We start from the raw sequence: 20,843 nt of genomic DNA on the forward strand, positions 1-20,843 counted from the left end.
GCAGATGTGCGGCACCAGAACCTTGGAATCAGGGGCTGAATCGTGCTGAATTACCTGGGATGGTTTGAGTCAGAGACAGGTCTTTAACATACTGATTTCCTAAAATGCACAGAATGGCTTGGGCCTGCTGTAGTTCTCTTCACCAGAAACTTCCTCCCCGAAAACACCTCAAGCAGGAATGCTTAAAAGATGCTGACAAGGAACTTGCCTACTTATTATCCTATTTATTTATTCATTTTTATCCTTTCAGGGCCACACCCTCGGCATATGGAGGTTCCCAGGCTAGGGGTCACATCGGAGCTACAGCTGCCAGCCTACACCACAGCCACAGCAACACCAGATCCGAGCCGCATCTTCGACCTACACCACAGCTCACCAACCACGCCAAATCCTTAACCCACTGAACAAGCCCAGGGATCGAACCCACATCCTCGTGGATACTAGTCAGGTTCATTCACCACTGAGCCACGACGGGAACTCCCAATTGTCCTATTCGTTGATTGAAACATCAGGTCCCTTTAGGTTTCCTGGGCCTTCCTGTGACAGACATACTGAAATGGGGCCAGAAAAGCTGTTTCTCATTCCAAGGTACATAAGGATGCACAGCAAAGTCAGCGCCCAACCCCGGGCTCTGCCTGATGGAAGTAGCTGGAGACTTGGCCTCTAACTGCAAGTTACTAACAATCTACTTGGGGAGGCAGGACGAAGCTGGATGGAGCAAAGAATTTAATCCACTAAATATTTACGAAGTCCCTACCATGTGCTAAACCAGTCACGCTCAGCCTGCCCAAGGGACGCTCTGCAGCTTCTTCTCTTCAGATACAGAATGGCTGGACCTCTCCCCCAGAGCAGTGGCCTAAGAGTTGTTTTCAAAGCAGCATCAACATCATCTGGGAACTTATCACAAAAGCCAATTCTTGGTCCCACCCCACAGTCTCCAGGGTGAGGCCCGGCAATCGGCGTTTTAACAAGACCTCCAGGTGCTTCTGATGCTCATGCTTGAATCCAAGAACTCCCGATTCAATAGGCCTGGGGTGGGATGTGGGGTTTGGGCTCCTGAATATTTCCTGAATATTATTTCCTGAATAATATGTGTGAAGAGCTGCACAGAAACCCTGAGGTGTGGTCAGGACTGGGAACCACTGGGCCGGTAGCATGCGAGATGCAAGGATGCTGAGAGTCTGGCCCTGACATGAAGAGCCTCGCAGTTCAGTGGATGGTATTAAACCGGATGCTACTGAAGGCCACAGAACAGCACCATCTGGGGTGGGGTTAGGGTGAAGCTCCTGGAGGAGCTGGAGCTCACCCTGCATCTTAAAGTGGAACGGGATTCCAAAGAGCTGCAGGAGGACCTTTGAGTAGGACGGGTCAGACACAGGAAGGGGTGAGAAGAGCGGACTGCAACCTGCTTTTCACTCAGTCCTGAAGAAAGCACCCATTGATTCACTCAACAAACATTTTCTGAATGTCTCCTCTTGCAGCTGAAGCACCCATTGATTCATTCAACAAACATTTTCTTTTTTTTTTTTTTGAGATCCTTTTATTGTTTTAAAGGATTGTTTTAAAATTTTAAACTACAAAACCGATTTCATACATTCTGCCATAATCAACAAACATTTTCTGAATGTCTCCTCTTGCAGCTGATTACTTATGACAGCTCCCCCAATTCCAAAAAGGATTTGGGGTGGTTCACAGCGTTAAAACACCTCTCACACAGGAGCAAAATAATGCACATGGAACAGAGTTTCCTTAAAAGGAACTCGGAAACAGATCTTTCAGGCACCTGGGATGAATTAGTTGAGGGCTGGCTGGGAGCAAGCCCCCGAGAGAGATGCTATGGGGTTTGCGGAGAGATGAAGGACCCTGCCAGGGAAGACGGATGTGCACATAAATAACCATGTTTGAGCCGAGAGCTAGGGCACGTTTGAGACCATTTTCAGCTGTGGAAACGGGTGTCTGTGCCTTGAAGGAGGAAGAGGGTTTGGGTGTTGAGATTTGTGCCATGGTTGGAAGCAGGAAGGAGCATCAAGGCAAGTAAGAGTATCCACAAGGCCCCAAAGCAAAGAAGTGATGGAGATCAAGAGTAGGATAAATCAATGGGAATGTGGGATTTCCAGAGAAATGTGAGAAATCCCAGAGGGTCTTAACTTCAGCTGGGAAAATTTGTGTCCAGTCTGCTAGTTAGTGGGGAGTCATGGAAGGCATTTTGGAGGGGAGCAACCTAGGGGCAGTTACATCTTACAAAGATGGATTTCGCCGAAGCGTGTAGGATGGAGTGGAAGTAGAATGGGTGGACAGGGAGACCCCTGAGGAGGTTGGGTCTAAGCTAAAGGAGTGAGCATGGCCTGAGCTGGGGATGGCAGGAGCCAGAGAAAGGACAGTCGTTGAAAGAGAGGCTTTGGAGTTCCAACAGACGGCTCGCTGCTCAAAGTGTGGTCCTGGGATGTGGCATCAGCATCACCTGGCAGCTTGTTAGACATGGAGAACCTTAAGCTCCTCGCCGGTTCCCTACTGAACCAGAATCTCCTTTTTAACGTCTTAGAGCTCCCGGGGATCTGCATGCACACCAGTGTTACAGAAGCACAAGGAGAAGATTCAAAGATAATGTCAGCTTTTTTTGAGGACTGGATCATAAGAGGTTGGGGCTAGGGTTAGAATAAGTTTGTGTTGAGGCTGAAAGGACCAGACCTACACCAGCCAGCAAGCCTCCTCCTTTTAGCACCATGACTTGCAGCTTCCCATCTTGCTAGAAATTCACCCAGCCGGCTTTGAGGATAGTGTCCTTTTACCCAACCCTGGCTCTGCAGGACTGTTTCCAAACCTGCCTCTTAACCTCTCATCATCACAGGCACCAAGATAGCACAAGGTCTTCCTAGGACCCATGCATTTATCTAGTGCCCTCTCCCCAGCCAGATGCTGAAGTCACAGGAACAGAAATCCTAGGTCACTAACCAGAATGACCTGTGGATGCTGTCAGCCATCTTTCCCTTTCCTGAGTTTTATTAAAGGTGTGCTACCTTCAATATGCATAAGAGGGTCCTGAATTATATTTTAAGGGAAAATCAAAGATTCAAGGGGCATGGGGGCTGAATTCCCTACCACAAAAGCCTACAGACTTGTCCTATATCAAAACCCCTCCATCAATCCATGACTTGTGGCCACGATCCATCCCTTCCACCCTCCAACCTCTTTTTAGCACTGGCTTTTACATCTCAGCCCTGAAGGGGGAGCAGGTTCTGGGAAACCCAGGTTCTGGGAAATGTGTAGTGTTTGCAGGTTGGGAGGTGTCTGTAGTGACCCCCCCACCTCCCCACAGCCAGGTGCCTCTCCTCCAGCTTCATCACTTGCGCCCAACCCCAGGGCTACACTTGCTTCAGAGGGATTGACTATAAATGGTCATCAGGGGGAAGCAGCCAGAATGCCAAGAGCTACAAGGCCTGACAGAGCTTATGTATCAGCCTGACAGCTTCAATAGCCCAGAGTCCACAAGGAATCCCAAACAGCCCATGTTCCTTCCTCCCCAGCCACAGGCCTCCTGCCTGCCTCACTGGCCTTGTTTAAACAAGATGAGAGCAGGCTGTGTTTAGACCAGAAGCCGGGAGACCTCTCCCCAGCGCCCAAGGACAGGTCAGCAAGTCGAGGCTCAGACTGAACATGAACTGCTTTTCCTGCTTTAAGGTCTCCTGACTTCTGGAAACTGGGGCCCGTGGGAGTCCCGTCATCTCAGAAGTCTGATGCCAAAGGTGCGGCAGGTCCATGGCCAGCACCCATGGCTTGGGTCTGCACGTGGTAACAATTACAGGGAATGTGACTGTCTCCTGGGAACGGCGCTCAGCCCATCTAGCACTCCTCACAGTACCTGGCACACAGTAAGCACTCACTCAGTAAACAAGAGCTCTTATTATCAGTATTCTTACAGATCATCCTACAAAGACTTTTTTTTTTTTTTTTTTTTTTTTTTAAACAGCCACGCCTGCAGTCCAGGCTAGAGGTTGAATGGAAGCTGCAGCTGCCAGCCTACACCACAGCCATGCAATGCAGGATCCATGCCACATCTGTGACCCATAACACATCTTGCAGCAACCCCAGATCCTTGACCCAGTGAGTAAGGCCAGGGATTAAACCTACATCCTCATGGATGCTAGTCAAGTTCTTAACCTGCTGAGCCACAATGGGAATGCCCAAAGATGGATTATTATTCATTATTTTCTTCTTTTTGGGGGGCAGCTGAGGAAACAGACTCTCAGAAAAGTTCAATAACTTATTCCAGGTTTCACTGCCATCAAGTCAGAAAGATGGGGTGTAAAGCCAGAGATGGTTCTGCACCCTTCTCTTACTACAGTGACCAGGGTCAGCTCTGAAGGAGTCACCTCCTCACTCTGGGCTTGGGGTATGAATTGAAATTAATGACCCTTAAGGATCTTCCCAGTATAATCGGCCATGACTTCAAGTTGATGGTCTCAGGGCCAGGGGAGCTCCTTCCTAGTGGAGAAACCTACCTCCTTCCCTGACCAAGAGAGGCTGCTGTGGACACAGAGGTGGATTGTGGTCTCTGAGAAGCAGATGAAGAGCCTGGGCTCTCTGACCAGGCCCAAGGAAGAAAGATGGACAGACTCCTAGGGTGAAAGACGCGTCAGAGAGCAGGATGGCTGTTCCTAGCCTCACTGAGGAAGTGGGACCGGAGGAACCTCATTCAAAGAATCTGAGCTGCAGAGTTCCCACTGGGGCTCAGTGGTAACAACCCTGACTAGTAAGCATGAGGACACAGGTTTGATCCCTTGCCTTGCTCAATGGGTTAAGGATCCAGCATTGCTGTGAGCTATGGTGTAGGTCACAGATGTGGCTCAGATCCAGCATTGCTGTGGCTGTGGTGTAGGCGGGCAGCTGCAGGTCCTATTTGACCCCTAGCCTGGGAACTTCCATATGCCGCAGGTGAGACTCTCAAAAAAAAAAAAAAATCAATCCGAGCTGAAAACGCTGTCAGAGCTTGGAAATCTGCCTCCATAATTTCCTCCTTCCACTTCATCCACTGCTCTCCTCCAGTCCTAAAGGATGCTTTTTTTTTGCAGAGCAAGCTGCAAAGTGAGGGTCATATATCTGGCCAGGGCAGAGCTGTGGCGCCACACCCTGAAGCTGGGGCCAGAAAACACCAAAGGATAGCCACCGAGTCCAGGCTCTCCCCATATACGTCAGGACTGGATGCTTTTGGTGGCTTTCCTCTGAAAGCCCTTCTTTCCTTCCAGACTTGGAAACAATTGCGGTTGTTGGGCTGGTTGCTTTGGAATGAGACGGGACTGCTCTTGGGAGTCTGTGAACCTCTGGAGCTGCTTTCTCCCTGCCATTCTGATGGCCCTGCAGTGCTCCTGGGAGGGGGGAGGGCAGCTGCCCCTGTCCAGTAGTCAGTACCCTTCTCAACTGCATCCTTTTCCTGTCAAAATTCACCTCCTGCAAAAAGCCCTGAGGTTGGATGGAGCCGGACTTCCTTCTTGCTCCTCCCCCTCCCTGGAATTTACAGGATTCACTCACTGCTGATTATCTTCTCATTTACATCTCTCTGTGGTTCCTGCTACGGCTCAGGTTTCTAGTTTTTTATTTTCCTGCTCTGTTTTGTATATTGCACTAGACTGGGAGCCCTTTAAGGACAAAAAGCCCCATGCGTGCTTAGTGCCTCAGCCCTGTGTTTTGCAGCATGGGGCTATGTTGCATCTATGCTGGGGGTTCACTCTGCCTTCAAATGTCCAGGATCAGAGCTATGAGGGGGACAGTGGGGAAACCCCTGGCTTTCAGAGACTTTGGGCCACCATAAGGAGGGGAGGGCAGAACAGAGCTGATCTCCCAAAGGATCAAGTGTCTATTTTCGCACCCTGCACATGAGCTGCTGGGGTCCTGCTGGGGAGCAGCCATACACCCCTGGGCTCCCTGGAGGCAGTTGGGCTCAGACAGCCCGGAGGAGGTGCAAAGAGGGAAAGATTTTACTCTGGCTGTGAGGGCCTCCGGGACTCCTGGGGAATCCACAGGCCTCATATATATTTATGTGAACTTCAGATGCTAATGAATGTTGTGGAGCCAAGAGCCCTGCTGGGCTTTGTGAGCAACTGGCCTGGCTCTTAACACAGTCTTCTTTGTCGGCAGGGCTTTAGGTTCAAATTGCAGATCTGGGCTTGGAAATGCAGCTGACATGGAAACCTGCCCGGGCCTGGGGCAGCATCACAGTGGGCTGCGGGCACCCACCTTGCTTCCTCCAACAATACACGAAACCTTGGTCTGGCTGAGGTCCCCTTGTTCACCTTCTAGTCTCCAAGGACAACGTCCATCCGCTTGTACACAGGGAGGTATCTACCACCTTTTGAAGGCATCCCCAGCCCCGTCACTCCTCCACTTCAGTAGTGGCAAGCTGGGCAACTCTTAAAAAACCTGTTTGGCTGCAATGGAATGAAGGTCAGTTCACCGCCATATCTCACAGAGCATCTCTTGGGCACTAGAACTCCCTGCTGCCCCCTCTGGCCAAGCTCAGTCACCAGTTTCCTCATCTCCTCATCCCTGGACAAGGACCCTGTACCAGGCACAGCGAGATGAAGAGTCTCAAACCTCATCCTCACAATCCTATGGTCTCATATAGGGAGGAAGCTGGGAGAGGGGAGGAAGAGATATTAAAATACATTTATTGGAGTTCCCGTCGTGGCTCAGTGGTTAACAAATCCCACTAGGAACCATGAGGTTGCAGGTTCGATCCCTGGCCTTGCTCAGTGGGTTAACCATCTGGTGTTGCCGTGATCTGCGGTGTAGGTCGCAGATGCGGCTCGGATCCCTCGTTGTGGTGCCTCTGATGTAGACTGGTGGCTACAGCTCTGATTAGACCCCTAGCCTGGGAACCTCCATATGCCGCGGGAGTGGCCCTAGAAAAGGTAAAAAAAAAAAAAAAAAGACAAAAAAAATTTATTACGATAAATTACATTTGTTAAAACAGAGCTATGGGCAAAGTCTTTGGGAATAGAGCCAAGAGCAACCAGCTCTGCTTGGGACTGACGGGTAAGAGGTCACAGAGAAGCTCACCTCTGGGCTTGATGTTAAAGGCAAGTAGGACTTTCCCAGGTGGAAAAGGAGGGACAAGGATGCTAAGCCAAGGGAGGACCAGGCCTGTGTGGGGAAGAGCAAGCCACGTGAAGAGGTTTGAACGCGATCTTTTAGTCTGAGGCAACAGGTAGCCAGAGCCTATATGAAACCAAAAGTAGTAAACCTAATTAGCCTGGAGTCAGAGAAGGTGACCCTGGAGGCTTACGGGCTACGCTGGGAAGTGGGTGGGGCGGGAGGAGGGGGCAGTTGGGAGGCTGCTGTACTTGAGCAAGAGGGAAAGCCATTTAAGGACAAGTGGCACTTAGACATGTAAGCCATTTTTAAAGTAACATTTAAAAAAATAGAAGTTATACATACTTATTACACAAAAATTAGAAAACAGGGACGAAAAACACACAGAAAATACCAATCACCTGCAAAACTTCCTTCCAGTCTTTTTTTTTATATATATACACAGTTGAGATTTTACTATCCACATAGTTCTGTAGTCTTTTTACCCCCTTTTATTTCAACAGCTGCACTTGTGGCATATGGAAGTTCCCAGGCTAGGGGGCCAGTGGGAGCTGCAGCTGCTGGCCGACAGCACAGCTACAGCAGCGCCAGATCCGAGCCGCGTCTGTGACCTACAGCACAGCTCATGGCAATGCTGGATCCTTAACCCACTGAGTGAGGCCAGGGATTGAACCCACATCCTCATGAATACAAGTCAGACTCTTAACCCGCTGAGCCACAATGGGACTCCCTACTACTTTTTATATCATGAGCATTTATCCAAGTCATGAAAGTTCTTTTTTTTTTTTTTTTTTTTTTTTTTTTGTCTTTTTGCTATTTCTTTGGGCCGCTCCTGCGGCATATGGAGGTTCCCAGGCTAGGGGTCTAATCAGAGCTGTAGCCTCTGGCCTACGCCAGAGCCACAGCAACGCAGGATCCGAGCCGCGTCTGCAACCTACACCACAGCTCACGGCAACGCCGGATCGTTAACCCACTGAGCAAGGCCAGGGACCGAACCCGCAACCTCATGGTTCCTAGTCGGATTCGTTAACCACTGTGCCACAACGGGAACTCCTGAAAGTTCTTTGTTATGTCTTTTACTAATAGCATTATATTCGATTGTATGGATTCATAAATCATTAATTTACCTAGTCACTTTCCCATCCCATTTAGTTTGTGATGGTTTTTTTTGTTTCTTTTTTTTTTTTTTTTTTTTTTTTTTTTTTGCTTTTTAGGGCCTCACCTGAGTCACATGGAGGTTCCCAGGCTAGGGGTCTAATCTGAGGTACAGCTGCTGGCCTGCACCACAGCCTTAGCAACGCCAGATCCGAGCCGCATCTTCGACCTACACCATAGCTCACAGCAATGGCAACGCTGGATCCTTAACCCACTGAGCGAGGCCAGGGATCAAACTCGCAACCCCATGGTTCCTAGTTGGATTTGTTTCTGCCGCACCACGACCGGAACTCCAGGGTTTTGTTGTTGTTGTTGTTGTTGTTTTTAATCGCAGTGAAGATTTTAACACCCATACACTTTCGTTCATTTTATTTGATTATTTCTTTAGCATAGGTTCCTATCAATGGAAGTGTTGATCTAAGGCTATGAATGGCTTTAAAATTCCTGAAGCAGATTTTAAGCTGTTCTTTAAAAAGGTCTGTGCTGTTAGAACCCCACTCTTTATGTGTAAGCATGGCACCCTTGGGTACAGACCAGGAATTCGCTCTCTCTTTATCACTTCCTAAAGTCAACACTCTTTCCCCAGACTTCCCCGGAAGAATGATCAGTCAGGGCAGACAGGGTTGGCTTTAACCCCTTAGAAGAAACCCATTTCTGCAACAGGATGGTTGGGTTAGGTTCATCCCAGAGTGATCGGGTGTCAGTCATGCTGGAAAGATGAGAGTGGCATTAGTCAGAGCACCAGCAATGGTCCACAACCCAGGCTGGCTTTTCCATGGCTGGAACCTCTGTAAAGCCTGGATTTCTGGGAGGATCCCTGGGTCTGTCCACTTATTCCTAACATATTCCCATGCTGGTCAGAGCACAAACTTGCTTCTATTTGTAAAGCACAATCTAACATGAATGTCTTCGTGGACACAGGCAGAAGGGGGCTGACATGTCTTTTTGTCCACGCCAGATGGAAGTCTGTGCCTAATAACCACAGGGGATGGTTGCACAGTGCCTGGCTCATTACAAATATTTCAGTGCCTATGATCTCATCTTGGTGTGGTTAGGGAAAAAAGCACAGGCTTCGAAATAAGACATGTACTAGGCTGTGGCTTTGGCCAAGTATCTGAATCTCTAAGAGCCTTACCTTCCTCCTTTGTAAAATGGGACTTAGTATCCTCATTTTGCAGATGAGGGAACCGAAGCTCAGTGATAAGTGACTTACCTAAGGTCACACAGCTGGGAGGAAAACGGAGCCATTCAGGGCTCCCCACTACCCGACTACCAGATTTTTAAAATTCCAGCCCCATGAGTCTAAACTTTCATAAACCTTCAGCTTTCCACTTTACGTAGAGGCTAGGACTCGCCCTTCAGAGTAAGTTCTAGTTACACTTACTTAAATGCTCTTTCTACTACATTATGCTTCCTCATATTTCCCTCTAAATCTAATTCTTTGGGAATAAGAACAGCTCGAAAATTTTGTATTGCATTCTGTATATAAGAGGAAGGTCCAACTGGGTCCTTCTTTCTTATTCAGGGAAGCAAGATGGTTAAGGGGAAGGGAGGACACAAACAAAGATCGTCTGGCTCCTTTTCCATCTGGATAGTAAAGCACTCTCTCCTGCATTGTAATAGTTCACATCTAGGCCTGACATTGGTTCTCCTTGAGCTGATTTGTTAAGCACTGGAAAAATAAATAACAGTGCCTCCCACTTGCTGCCTCCTTTTGAAGATGTGTCTGGTCTCTGGGGAGACCTGGCCAAGGGTGACCTTGCCGGCCTGCTCATCTTCTGAAGAAGGCCCTTCTGTCTGCAGGCAGTGTCCTAAGGTCCTTTATATCCTCTATTTCAGGTCTCCATGAATTTCCTTTAGTCCAGAAATTAGGAAACACTTAGGAATTTTTTTTAATATGGTTGTTTAAGGGTTATTTAATTCATACCCTGTTACTCAACCCAGCATTTTTTTCCCCTTGGCTTAAGCCATCTGGTTTGTGTTCATTGTGAAATACGATAGCAGGATATTAGGCTTTTCAAAAGTACAGGCAGGAAAAGGGGGGAAAAGGCTCTAGCTTGCAAAAATGGTAGATTTTCCTTCATCTTTCACGACCCAAAAATGTAGTTGGAAGCACTTTATCTTGGGCTGGATTGTGATTTACTTGGGTCATTGCATTTGTCGATGAAAACTGCAAACTTGTGAGTTTCCACTGCAACTGGGAATAGAATTCACTGGGTCCCACATCTCAAAGAAAACTCCAGAGGAAGATCTGTGTCATCTGGATCCTGTACTGAGTTAACCCTGAAGGATCGTGTCCTGGCCTCTGGATCAGGCGGAAACTTTAAGATTCATAGGAATTTGACTCCTAGGACTAGGAGTTACTTCTAGAAGTTCTCTCAGCCAATGATTCTCTAACTCTCAGATATAAACTGGTGCTGCTGGGTCCATGATAAAAATTTCATAGCTGCATAGGGAAGGAAGAATGTAGATGATACAATATGTATGGTATAAAATGAGATGAAAGTAAAATATTGAGCATGGAGCTTGGCATACTGTTAGCACTCAGCACATGTTCGCTGATGTAGACAGAGCGCTGTCTGTGTGTGGCTGTCAACTATCTTTTTGTTACCATTATTATTGGTGTTGCAATGCCTTTTCTTTTTAGGAATAAACATAACAGTAGGATGGTAGCTGGCCTTTCTGTTTAACATTGATAGACAGCAATATTTAAAAAGTGGGCACCTGATGTGGTACCCAAAATTACTTCTGACATTTCACTGGTGCTTGAAATCTGAAAGTCTGAGAAACAGTCATCTAGGTGTTCAAATCAAACAACTCTATACTTCAAATCAAATTTTGTCTAATCCATAAGGGACTTCCTTTCTCAGTGACCCAAAGGGCCTGACCCCTGGGACCTTTTCCCATTTGTCCACAAGAAACAACTATCTCTGGATGGGGAATTAGACTGAGAGGTACCACAGCTCTGAAAACTTCTTTCCAAAGGGGATCCAGCTGCTGAGGTGTCCCCCCGCCACCCGCAAGCCCACTCCCTTGGCTCAGAACTATTCTGCCCTTCAACTCCCAATTCTCCCCTGACTCATAAGAACCAGCTGGAACCACTGGTGGCAAGAGCTCTGTCTCCCAGGAGACCGTCTCACCGGTGACAGCAGTCCATTTCCTTCCTTGAGCCAAGCCTATCAAGCTAAGCCTCACCTTTGCTGAGAATTAACAGTGTGTGCAACGAAGGTGTATGTATCTTCCTGACTCTATTTATATCACCCGAGTGAGAATCACATTTGGGGTGTCATATACCAATACGTCCTGTGTAACATCTGGTGTGAGAGACACTGGGTAACACGAGGCTCAGTTCTGGGTCCTGCACAAGCAGAGTGACACAGCTCTTCCCTGAGGTTTAGGACAAGGTGGGTCATTCATTCATTTGTTCAAGTACCATGTGTCCTAGGGAGGGAGACGAAGACAGATTCACCCAGGATCATGTCTGAGAAAGCTTATAGTCCAGAGTTTAGAGCACACAGAGCTTACTTCAACAGAGGGGGATGAGGAAGATCTTGGAGTGAAGACAGTATTTAGGCCATGTAGCTATCTCAGAGCAAGCCTCTGTCTTTGCATTCGGATCCTTCTGTGGAATTTCACGACTCAGGATGTCTTTGCTCCCTTTAAGGCACTGTGTATTTGGGGATGGGGTTCCAGGAGGCAAGGGGGAGGAAAGAGGGGCAGCTGGGAGATGGAAAGTGGATACTGACCCTGGATTCCTATATTCTGGGTATCCAAAAATACTTAGAATTGGGAGTTCCTGCTCTGGCACAGGGGTTTAAGACTCCAACTTCAGTGGCTCAGGTTGCTGCGGCGGTATGGATTTGATCCCCAGCCTGGCATGGTGGGTTCAAGGATCTGATGTTGCCACAGCTGCAGCATAAGTTGCAGCTGTGACTCAGACTCAATCCCTGGTCCAGGGACTTCCATACACTGCCATTAAAAAAAAAAAAATAAAAGCCACCAACAAAAGTTAGAATTGGTGTGAAATAACCTTCTCAAGAACAAATCCCTGAATAAGTCAAGGCTCTCCTTCCTGCACAGATCTGTCTCCCCTGAAGGCCCTATTTAGGGCTAGGCTATTCTGTAAAGGAGGCCATGCGGCCAACACAATAAAGATGGTTACGATGGGAGAACATCCAAGTCTGCGTCATTTCTCACCCGATTCCCACTGTCCTCATTCCATCCCTCACCCAGCGTTCTTCTCATTTTCACAGTCTACGAGGCCCAAGCTCAAATCCTCGCTTTGTGTCACTTACTAATTAAACGACACTGGGCAAATTACTTCTCTGAGTTTCAGCATTTTGCTCATCTATAAAATGGAGATGTCAGGAGTTCCCGTCGTGGCGCAGTGGGTAACGAATCTGACTAGGAACCATGAGGTTGCGGGTTCGGTCCCTGCCCTTGCTCAGTGGGTTAACGATCCGGCGTGTAGGTTGCAGATGCGGCTCGGATCCCGCGTTGCTGTGGCTCTGGCGTAGGCCTGTGGCTACAGCTCCGATTCGACCCCTAGCCTGGGAACTTCCATATGCCGCGGGAGCGGCCCAAGAAATAGCAAAAAGACAAAAAAAAAAAAAAAAAAAAAAAAAAAAAGGAGATGTCTTAGGGTTCTTATGGAGATGAGTTCAGTCTATAGACTGGGTGCCTGGCTCATGGCATGGCTTCGAGTAATGATGGTTGTGAGAATTCAACGATTTCTAGGGCTCTGGGGTAGGAGGAGGATGTGTTTGATGTAGTAGAAACGACCTCGGTCCTCTGCCTTAACCCCTCCCTCGGAGGCTCCGAGTCCACATGTACAATGGGATTGATGCTACATACGTCAGACTGTGCCTGTGGCATCACATGAGGTGATGTGTATGTGAAAATATCCAGCACAGGACCCATCACGGGTGGATGTTTTAAAAACATCACTTTATAAGTCGGAGGGCTCTTTACTTGCAAGGCGATTATGGCCGTTCCTAATCTTTGTAGCCTTGCTGAGTGGCAGTTTCCAGGAAAAGTGACTCCAGCTCAGGGTAGAAAGTCCCTCCCAGTGGTAAGCGCTGTCTCAGCGTGGATGGGGCTCTGCAAGTCCTGAGGACCCTGTGGCCTGTCCACTGGAGGATGGAGGATCATCTTCCAGAAGGGACTTCGGCTGGGTGGGGGGTGGAACAGACAGATGTGTAAAAGTGTTCAGCAATTTCAGCTTTGGCATCAGGAAGAGGGAAGGCTGGGCAAGGGCAGAAGCTGCTCCAATGAGCTGATGCTCCCTGTGATAAACACGGTAACGGCAAGCCCTTCAGCAGGCAGAAGGAACTCGGTAAGGTCCAGAAAATAGCACATTCTGTCCTGGGCATGACAGTTCTGGTTTTGAGAGATGAGTGGTTCCCCAGAGTTTCCAAACCTCCTCTGAACATACACACTCAGTTGCCGTGACTATGATCTCCAGCCTACCCCTTCCACTCCTCTGCCTCGTGATGGAAAGAAGCCCAGCAGCAACCAGGGACCCTGGTCGTGGTCAGCAAGGGGCACAGGCCAGCATCATGGGCCTCCACTGGCAGTTCTAATTCAGGTGGCTATGTTCCTGCAGATGGTCTATGAAGATGTGTACATGCTTTAACACCCTCGGGGTTGCTGAGCTGTTGAAAGAGCTTTGGGCTGGGAGCCAGGACTCCAGGCTGGCCATGTGATCTAAGGAAAGCCACCAGACCTCTCTGAGCCTCAGCTTCTCTCCTTCCATCTCTCCCTTCCTTTCCAAGGGGTATTTTCCATGGACTAGAAGCACTGGCTGGAAATCCGTTAGAAATCAGCATCTCAGGCCCCTATCCCAGACCTACAAAATCATATCTTGCAGTGTGACAAGATCCCCAGGTGATTCATAAGCACCTTAAAGTTGGAGAAGCACTGGCTTAAGTGACTTGAACAGCACATGAACTTAGGGCTCCAGCTCTGCAGACAGAGTGCCTGGGTTCAAAGCTGGACTTCGCAACTCACTAACTGTGTGACCTTCAGCAAGGACTTCACCTCTGTAATGTTCATGCCCTGCCCTGTAAAACGGGACCCTAATGGTACCCACTCGGTAGAGTTGTTATGAAGATTGAATGAACTAATGCATACAAAGAACTTTGCACATAATAAGAGCTCATTAAATGACTTCTTTCATTTATAAAATGTCTCAGTTGCTATGTACACTGTAGGAAAAAAAAATACATGTTTATTCATCATCTCTTGACTGAGCATCTATCTTTGTGTCAGGCTCTGTGGGGATATGGAAGTCAGTGATACAGAGAAAGTCCAGATTCTTGTAGAATCAGACTAGAGACAAGTGATAAGCAGAGATAAAAAAGAATATTTCAGATTGTGGTACATGTTAGGAAGGAAATATAGCAGGGTAACATGAGGTGCCCAGGTTGAGACTCTGGTTAGAGGGGAGGCTGGGTGGAGTTCAGGCAGGGTCTTGCAGAGGCAATGTTTGCACTGAAACCTGGAAGGCAAGAGCCAGCCTTGCACAGACTAGGGAAAGAGCACCCCAGGCGAGGGAGAGGCATGTGCAAAGGCCCTGGGACTGGAGTGACTTCAGCATCTTCAGCAGTAGAAGCTTGGGCAGGTCAGACTGTGTGGGTCTGGTTCAGTGCCAGGGAACGCAATGAGGGCAGAGCCAGGGAGCTGGGGGAGCACAGAGAGACCTGGGGTAGGGGAACAGCTCACACTGCCAGCCTGGGAAGGGCGGTGAGGGATCCCTGGGCCTGCAGCCTTCCACTAAGGAATCCCGCAGAGCCCTCCTGCTCCACGAGAAGGAGCTATAACTTCACCCCTCTCATCTCTCCTCATGCAGGTGACAGCTGAGGCCCAGGGAGTGAGTTGCCCAAGGTCACTTCTCAACACCATCTGAGATAGGTCCCCAAACTGGCCTGTAAACTGTGAATGTGTGTTATTTCCAGAGTGAGGCTGATACCTATTTCACAACCATCCCCACGTGTCCTCCTGGCCACCCCATGGCCCCAGCTCTGCGTCTCCAGACTCCCACCCCCTCCCACCCCCTGATGCCATGTCTTCACCTCACATGACACTTAACTCTTGCTCCACTATGAGCTGAAGTAAGCTCTTACACCTTCATGACTCTCCTTTTCCAAAACCCACATTGCACTTCCTGTCTGTACCGAACACTTCGGCACTTAACTACATCCTGTCCAACATCGTTCACCACTTCCTTTTGCCTCCGATAGTCTGGTCCCCCAACTGGACTTCAGGAGGGGAATCTTGGCTCACACACGGCTCCATCTCCGCCCACGGCACCCAGCACGCAGGAGTTGCTTCATAATGGAAATCTGTATCTTATAAAACCCACCCACAACCAAGCCCTTGGAGATCCCAGGAAAATAACACTCACACACGAAATCGTTATAAAACCAAGGTCAGAGACATCTCACTCTATTACGAGGAAAGTGATGGACTGACTTCTCGGTGTCAGCATGGGATTCAAATCTCGGCAGAAATCAGCTTGGTCCAAAAGAGCTCTAACTGAACAGAGGGACAGGCCCATCTTCAGGCCCCTGCCATCCCCTCCCCTGGGCTGCCCTTATTTCAGAGTCCCTCCTGGGCATGTGACTCGGCACAGAGAGGATGCTGACAAATGTGGGTTAGGCTTCTTCTCGTTTGAGGCTGCTCCGCCACCCCGGACAGACAAAAGCCTGTTCCCACCTTGCCCGGTGCCCATGGTTTTAACATGTGACATGGGTTTGAGAGCAAAAAGGCTGACAGCAGGTGACGCAGCACCACCACCATTCAAAAGATGGAAGAAGCGCTTTGATCCGGGTTTACTCTGAGATGAGCTTAGGTCGAGCGGAGCTGCTGCGGCCTGTAAGGGGCTGGCCGACCACCTCCCACCCGAGCACAGGTTCGCTGACTTTTGCGAATGTCCGAGCCAAGTGCCCGCCATGGGGAAGGACGGGCCGGTCGCCACGGACGGCTTGCTCGCAAAGCTGGGTTAGGCTCCTGACGCCGAGCCGGGCATCCCACAGGAAAGCCTGTAGGTTCGGAACACCGCCTAACAGCCTATGAGTCCTTCAGCGAATACCAACGATGGGTCTGCTCTTGGGCGAGCGTGGTGCTTTGCCCGCTGTGCTGTCACTTCCCATGTCCCCAGGCCCCAGGGGATAGGCCGCTGCCTCGCCCCAGGAAAAGGGAAGGCAAATCCAGGAAACTCCAGAGCCTTTCCAATAACACCCTCATTTCAAGGACAACCAGAAACGCTTAACCACGGATGACTCATGCCCGCCCAGCACCCAGACACCCTCCAGCCTCTCAGTTTGGCAAATATGGGATCTTTAACTCCTTTCTCCCTCAGTCTATAAGCCTAAGCCTTATGTGTCAGTGGATGTGACCTGAGGTTACAGCAGGTGATGGCCCAGGTCAGGGAACTCAGGTGTGCTTATACCACTTCCCCAGCTCCTGCCAGAGGCGCCCGAGGCCCTGCTCTGGAGCCTCTCGGATGTTTCTCATGTTCTGCAGGAATTCTGCAGTTTTCAGATCAGTGGCTCTCAGTGGCTTGAGACTGCACTTCCAGCAAGCTCCCTGTGCTACCGCTGCTCGCCTGAGGATCGCACTTTGAGTGGTGACAGAGACTGCCACTGGGTGACCTATCAAATGGTTTTCTCAGGACTGCTCCAGTTTTAGCACTGAAAATCCTATGTTCCACATCTTGAGAAACTCTCAGTCCTGGGCAAATCAGGACAGAGGGTCACTCTACCTATTAGACAGATCTCAAGCTTTCCCAGAGGGGAGAGCAGTTGTGTGGGGCAATGATCTTTCACAGGGAGCCCACTCAATGCCCACTCTGTGAGCTGGAGTGGCAATGGGACACCAGAGGGTGGGAGCCAGTGAGGACCCCAGCTGAGTGCGGTGGGGTGCTGCTGCCATGCACAGGGGCTCACCGTCCAGTGGAGGAGGGGGACCAGGACAGGTTTGGGAGCCAGAACACCTGGCTTCTCCTTCTGATTCTGCTACTCGTTAGCTGTGTAATGCCAGGAAAATGTCTTAAGCTCTCTGATCCTTTCCAACAAAATGGAGGCTGACAATACCCATCTCACAAAGCTGTGGAGAAGATTGAGTGGGCTAACATACACATAAGCGCTAAACTGGAAATAACATTTTAAAAGTCCCATCAACGCTTTCAGTAATCTTCCACTGTGTTTCCTCTCTTCCCCCTGCCTCAAGGATGCCCAGGGGGAGATAGTGACATGCAAGGTCAATCAGCCAAGACAGAGGAGAAAGAGGGAGGAAAACGACCTTTGACCCCACGTGCCAGGCTAGGGGCCCCTAACTTGTCACTCACCGCAGAGGACCTATCAAGGGCCAGGGAGGGAGTCGCCCCAAACATGACTACATGTGAAAGACTGAAAGTCTGAAAGGGCTGAACTGCTTGCTCTTTGCCCCCCACGACCAGATCTAAAGCCCCAGGGTGTCAGGATGTCTGGATGCCTCCTACTCCCGGAGCTGCTCACTGTTCACCTCTAACCACCCTCTGCAATGATGAGGACGGGGTGCAGTTCTGTGCAGGGAGACATGAGTCTGCTTGGCCTCCCAAGTGGCAGGCTTTCAAGGGGTGCTGGTCAGGTCTCTCTGCCAGCAAATATTTCCACCATCTCCCATTCTGTACCTAAAATTGCCATTTCCTCTTTGAGGTCATTTTGATGCTAAAGAATCCTCACTGAAGATAGTCTAGGAAGAGGTAACGGTACTAGGCACTCCTATAAGGAGGTCATCTCTTTACTTTATAAGCTTACATTTTCCATTCCTTAACTTGTTCATTCATAAGCTTGTTCACTTGTATACTCACTGGCTCATTCTCCAAGCAGCTACTGTGCACCAACCACTGGGCCTGGAATTACAGATGACATGACACTGTCCCCTGCTAGCAATCACACTGGAAGGACAGAGAACCCCAGACTCTACGTAACCTCACATGAGCTGGTCCAAAGGTATGAACACGGTGCTGGGGGGTAAGAGGGGCTGCAGCGCTCTCTGCCTGGACAGTCAGGGAGCCTAAGTGCCTGAGATGACAGTGACCTCGGTGCTGCAGGATGGGTGGGTGCTGGTCAGAGAGATGCACTGAGAAGGCAACTGGGCCAAAGAGACATAAGATGCCAGACAGGAGGAGTTAAAGAGCGTGGGGCAAGACCCGTGGACAGACAGAGCGGGGGTAGAGCCCCACCACTAGCTTAGGGTTGGTTGAGAGCAAAACCTTCCAGGAGGGGGTTCTCTGCAGAGGATGGGGGTGTGAATGGGGGAAGGTGGGGGGGGGCAGGAAGATAAAGAGGCAGGAAGGATGAGATGCACAGAGTCCATACTTGCCTAATGTGAGTGTGAGTGTGTCTGCTCTCCTCTCTCCCTGTGTCTCTGTTTCTCTCTGTCTCTGTACACCTGTGCCTCTGTTTCTCTCTCTGCCTCTCCATCTCTGTCTGTATCGTTTCATTGGTTCCCCCCCCCATCTCTTTCTGTCTCAGTCTTGTTTCTCTCTCTCTGCACTGGTGGGACTCTGTTGCCGTCTCTCTCATGAAGCTCCAGCTCTGAGAGCAGCCACGCTGGGCCCAGAGAGAGCGGAAAAGAGCAAGGGGAAGGTCAGGCGCAGGTGGCAGGCATGTGAGGGATGGTCACCTGGATTCCTCAGGGCTTGGGAAGCTGCAGGACTCCAGGGACAGGAGGGAGAAGCCGTGGAGCAGGGACAGTGGCTGCAGCGAGGTGGCCCCGTTTCCAGCGCTCCTCCTTCCCGGGTGGAGAGGCCTGAAGGCAGGAGTCTGCAATTCACTATTGGCGGGAGCGGGCGAGGTTGGACCCCCAGCGGAGGACGGCAGATGGAGACCAGGCCTCCGCTGGAAACCCAGCCTCTACCTGCCTGGCCCAGGAATTCATTCGGAGTGGGAATTCTAGGTCTGTGGAAATCTGGGACACCCAGTTTAGCCTCTTAAACAGGGAGGGCAATCACACTCTTTGCTGTTCAGGCCAGTGGAAAAAAACAGACATTTTTCTTCCCACCCTGAGGTCTTCCTTTCCTCCCAAATTTAAACAGGAAATATAATTCAACAGGTGAGTGCTGGGCTCTGTGGATCTAATTTTGGTCAGGACAAGGGTGGAGGGTTGTGGGGCCTGGCAGCTCCTTCTTAGGTCAGATCCTCAAAGACCAAGTGGGTCCTGGTCCCTGAGTGGCCTCCCCACTCCCCGCTGTCTGTGTGTCTCCATAGGTATGCCATCACCTGTCTCTCCACTCCTGTCTTCTGAAGATCAGTGTGGAAGCAGAAGGCAAACTCAGCTCCAGTCTGGACAGCTGGACAGTCTAGGACAGAACACCTTACCTCTGCAGTCTCACTTTTTGGACCCCAAATAGAGGTGATAATATGGCCTTGGAGGTTGTTGTGAGGATACCAGAAATTTCTTATATGAGAGTCCCTCGCACGATGCCTGTGACATGGTATTACCTGACAGCAAAAGTGGAACAGAACCACCCACTGTTTGCCCAGGCTGGGCAGCCCGAGCCGACACAGGCCATGGGGAGCATGTGGTGGAGATAGCTGAGTTGGGGGGGGGGGGGGACCAAAGGCCACCAGCCTGTGATTCAGCTTCAGCAACCTGCAGGCGATACATACAGTGGCATAAGGAAGGACACCTCTTGCCCGGGGCTAAATCACACACAAAGTTACTCTCCCAGAGCAGTTGCAGCCAACTGGGGCACAGTCAGGGTTTATGCACCTCTTGGGCCCTAGAACAGGGTGACATTCCCTTAAGGACATTAGGAAACTTGTCTGCAGGGTGGAGGCACAGTGGTGGTCAGAGCCCTGAAGGCCAGCACTGCTGGCCTGGTGGTGGCTGACTTTAAGCAGACCCTCCACATATCCCTGGGGTGAGCCCCTTCCAGCAAGGACAGGCATGGCCATCATCACAGCTCTTTCTTAGCTTCCGATGTACCAAGCAGGATGCTAAAAGTCTTCACATGCATTGCCTCATTTAATTCTAACAAACCTATGCACTGTGATTAGATGCAATGACTGGTGAGAAAACTAAGGTCAGGAAGGTGAATTAACTTGCCCAAGGTCCTGTGATTATGAAGTGGTCCAACCAGGCTTCAAAGCCAGAATATGAGGACCCCGGGGCCAGGCTCTTACAGAAGTGGCCACACTGCTGGTCTACTGGAAGCCTTATGTGCCTTCCCCCACTCTTCCCTTGAAGAGTGATTGGAAATAATTGGAACTGTCACTGGAAGTAATGAGAAGTGACAGACGCTGGGTTGGAAGGCTTATTGCTCCGAGTAAGAATGATCCCCACAAACCCAAGCCTAAATTTAAACAATGAAGTCACAAAGCAATTCCCCATCTCTGGGATTTGACACCCCCCCCTCACCCCTCCCAACAAGAAAAGAAGTGAGGCTATGTCAGGGGAGGAGTCTGTTCAATACAATGGATTTCTTCTCGAACAAAAAAATTCCCCCTCAGTTTGATCCTATTCACTTTCCATGTGGACAAATGCTATCAAGACCTCAGGTGAACAGACCACTGACCTACGCCACAGCCATAGCAACACCGGATCTGAGCTGC

General features: G+C 49.8%; 1 protein-coding gene and 1 long non-coding RNA gene across 4 annotated transcripts in view; both read right to left on the reverse strand.

Annotated features, from left to right (window-relative positions):
- Positions 1-20,843, reverse strand: part of CLMP (CXADR like membrane protein) — a 103,379-nt gene that overhangs the window by 72,962 nt on the left and 9,574 nt on the right. The gene's annotated exons all lie outside the window — the stretch shown is intronic.
- LOC146399898 (uncharacterized) lies at positions 1,568-7,423 on the reverse strand. Its single transcript, XR_014815514.1, has 2 exons — positions 7,024-7,423; positions 1,568-5,294 (listed from the first exon to the last, which is right to left on the reverse strand). It is a non-coding gene; the product is annotated as an uncharacterized LOC146399898 (long non-coding RNA).

Source organism: Sus scrofa, chromosome 9 (genome assembly GCF_054392235.1).
Source record: "Sus scrofa isolate SSC_HxYL_T2T_F1_AM1 chromosome 9, Sscrofa_HxYL_maternal_Yorkshire_Landrace_v2.0, whole genome shotgun sequence".
NCBI lineage: Eukaryota > Metazoa > Chordata > Mammalia > Artiodactyla > Suidae > Sus > Sus scrofa.